The sequence below is a fragment of the Gossypium hirsutum genome, chromosome A13 (genome assembly GCF_007990345.1).
Source record: "Gossypium hirsutum isolate 1008001.06 chromosome A13, Gossypium_hirsutum_v2.1, whole genome shotgun sequence".
Lineage (NCBI taxonomy): Eukaryota > Viridiplantae > Streptophyta > Magnoliopsida > Malvales > Malvaceae > Gossypium > Gossypium hirsutum.
Genome location: NC_053436.1, coordinates 81783319 through 81787038, shown reverse-complemented (window position 1 = coordinate 81787038; position 3720 = coordinate 81783319). Strand labels below are relative to the sequence as shown.

Sequence of the window (3720 nt, the reverse complement as noted above, 5' to 3'; positions counted from 1 at the left end):
CACCTGCTTTATGTCTGTTCTCATTGGCTATATTTCTTTCTCAACTCGATCTAGTCATTGACCGTGCATGCATATATGGTCACTTGGGTTTACCCTGTCTTGAGTTTTCTGCAAATAAGGAGGTTGATATTGAGTATTTTTAGCTTGATTTGAATTATTACCTCTTCATTGGTTTCTTCCCCATATCAGATTCGGGTGATCTCTCCAGCCGGGATTGTAGGTATTTGAATAAGGATTTCCACCCCTTTTTTTATATAGTTCATATCCTCAGTAGGATTACTGATGTAGTGAAAGAGCGGTTTGTTTTCTCCACACATAGACAGTTTATTAATATATTTAATATAGTTAAGTCTATCCACTAACTGTTGATACTTGTCACCCTTTTGGATAGCTTTTACTGTGGCGAATTTCTATCCATATGTAAATATTTGAATTGGCCACTGATAAGAGTTTAACACCATGTTCTCAATGATTTCATATGTCCTCGTACGTTTTGTTCATAAGGGCGCCTCCTGCTGCAATGTCTAGTTCTGGTCTTCCATTCGCATCCAACCTATTATAGAATACATGCAGTCACATCTATTTAGGGAATTTATGGTGCGGGAGCTTTTGAATTATTGTTTTGAAGCAGTCCCACGCCTCATAGAAAATTTCCCCTTTCATCTGTCTAAAGATAGCAATCTCTCTTCTTAGTTGAACCACTTTTTTAATAGGGAAGAACTTTTGCAAAAAATTTCCAGCAAGCTCATCTTGTGTCGTGAAAGACCCTGGTGTCTGTGAATCTAACTAAGAAAAGACATTATCAATCAAAGAAAAAGGAAACAGATGAACACGAAGCGTCATCAGTGACCCCGTTGTACTTAAAATAATCACACAATTGGAGAAATCATTTTAAATGTTGATTCGAATCATTTGTCATTGTGCCACTAAACTATAGATTATTCTGGATCATCTGAATCATTGCTGGTTTAATCTCAAAATTATTTACTGTAATAACCGACCTCGTTATGCTCTTCTGAACCATGTACAAAGTTGGTAATATATAGTCTCTTAAGGTTCTCTCATATCGTGCCATGTGCATGTTCACATGTAGTAGTGGTGGTGTTGGTGGATTTCCTAAAGTGTTATCATCAGCGTTGCCAAATAGTGGATGCTTGTGTGGTACATTACCTATAGCAGGTGGTGGTGGATCTTCCATTTGCTCCTGTTGTTACTGGAAACAATTTCTTTGGATTATTCTCTTTGGATCTGTGACTGCTAAAATAGGTCTGCTTCTACTACGAGTCATACACTGAATCCATAGAGAGAAGATTAGTAGTAATGAATAAAATAAAATTGTATCTATAACCTAAAAAATTTCTAATTATTCATTCTGAAGTGAAAAAATTAAAATCAAACTAGTGACGTTGCCTCCCCGGCAACGACGGCAATAACTTGACTGCCTTTAGACGTACTAATGTCCAGAGTATAAATACAACAGTAAAACATATATAAATGAGGAGATATCCGCAAGTATATGGGTCCAGTTGTAATATAGTTACAACAGAGTAGGTGAGTACTATGAGGATCGTACCCAAGGGAGGCTAGTGCTAGATCAATTTTAACCTAAACACCGAAAGATCTAATTACTACTCAAAATAAGTTTTAGTACGAAAGTAAAAATAAAAAGATTTTTTAAGATTTTGATAATAATAAAATATATAAAAATAAAGAAATAAATATGAAGAGATTGAAAAGTAAAATTAACCAAATCTAGTTATAGGAGATTAGCTCACTTAGGTAATCTTCATTAACAGTTGCTTCGGGTTCCTCGTCAATCAACTAGTTACTATCCAAGAAGGATCTTTTGATCTTCCACTAAAATAATGAGTCAACAAGGATTACTTATCTTTCGACCTCACAGTTTAGACTGGCTCGGGGTTAAGGTGTTCACGGATGAGCCATATCAATTTTGCGTTAATTCCCACCTTATGAACAAAAGTGTGAAAACTAGTTTAATCTACTAGACCGAATTAAATCCTAATGATAATGCTTAATTTTAACCTCTTAAATTGCGAAAACTAGTTTAATCTACTACACTGAATTTCAGTAGATCATGCGCCAACCAAGTTTGCTTATAAGACAACTTATGAACTGTGACATTGAAAGAAACCCGTTCTAAATCACTTTAGAATATGGGTTGTCCAGCCCATGTTCTGGATAATGATACAAATAAGTTGGATGCACGGACGAAATTGTGCATATTTGTAGGATATCAGAAAGAATGAAGGGTGGATTGTTTTACAATTCGAAAGATAATACAGCTAAAGTTTCTACTTATACTACTTTTCTTTAGGAAAGCTACATGGATAACTTTAATACTCGAAGTAAAGTGGTGCTTGGGGAACTTTCGAGAGTTGTAGAATAATCACCAAGTTCATTTCTCTAGAAAGTTATAGAAAAACATTCAAATAATCAACAACATAGGGGAACTATCATAGTGGAATGTTAGATAAAATTATTTCACCACATGAATTATTAGGGGTTCTTCGACTGGCAGACAAATTTTCATCCATTCCCTTTCAGTTGTATTTTCCTATATTCCTTTGTAATTCCTCATTAAAGGTCAAATCCCTGTTCTTGAATAAATTGTATGGTTGTAATTTTTGTAGATACTTATCCATGTTGCCTTCTTGAAACTCAATAGCTGGGCTTGAAACGCTTGAATTGAAACTAGCCATTTGATGATCTGTTTTTATTATGCCTACAAATTACCCTTTGTTACTGATAAAAGAGAGTTTCATGCAATTTAATCTTTGTTAATGATATCATAAGGTGGCTATATGTCTTATTTATAGATTAGGAAGAAAGAATAAATTATTCAAGAGTTATAATGTAGTTCAACTAAGAAAGCAGTTGAAGAACAAGAATCCTAATACAATTAAGCTATAAAAACACCAATAGTTAAGTTAGTTCAGAAAATAGGGTTACGCAGCAGTGTCGCGACATGCCTAGGTGATGTTGCAACGTCGATGGTAGATTCCTAAGTTAGAATTTTGTTCTTTTTCGTGACATTCTGTAGTGGTGTCACGACATGACGGCCAGATTCCTCCATTTTTCGTGAAATCACCAGCTGGGTTACCTTTTTCCTTATCTTTCCTCATGTTTGTTGGTTTTCCTTAATATTTTGAAAATCCTAAAGGGCACTACACTACAAGGTTTGTTCTTCTAGTACAAAATTAATTGTCAATCTAAAATAATATTTTACTCGTTGGCCATTAACAAGGAAGGGTTGATCGCCTTTTTCGATTAACTCTATTACCCCATGAGGGGTTATGGTACGTGATATTCGTGACAGGTTTTAAATATTTATGAAAGAATCATTCTTGAGACTAACTTATCAGCACAATTAAGGCAAGTGTACCTATCGAACAGTAGTATAGTTCAGCAAGACTGGATTGTCGAACCTAACGAAACTACGAGTACTAATATTTACTTCTTTTTTATTATCTAGCGTAAAAATTAAGAGGTTTGGTTATCTAAACTAATTTTTAACTAAGAATGCATAGAAAGAAAATTTGGGAAAATTCGATTGATTAAGACAATACCTAAGGAAAAATCCACCTAGACTTCACTTGTTATTTGACTCTGAATCAGACGATTTATTCATTTGACTTGATCCATGGAAATCCCTAAGTTATATTATTATCTCTCTCGAGACTAATAACGTCTAACCCTAGG

At 34.5% G+C, this 3720-nt stretch overlaps 1 non-coding gene across 1 annotated transcript; it reads left to right on the top strand.

Moving 5' to 3' along the window:
- The first annotated feature begins 589 nt into the window (after nucleotides 1-589).
- LOC121213298 (small nucleolar RNA R71) lies at nucleotides 590-695 on the top strand. Its single transcript, XR_005908681.1, has one exon. It is a non-coding gene; the product is annotated as a small nucleolar RNA R71 (small nucleolar RNA).
- The last annotated feature ends 3025 nt before the right edge of the window (nucleotides 696-3720 follow it).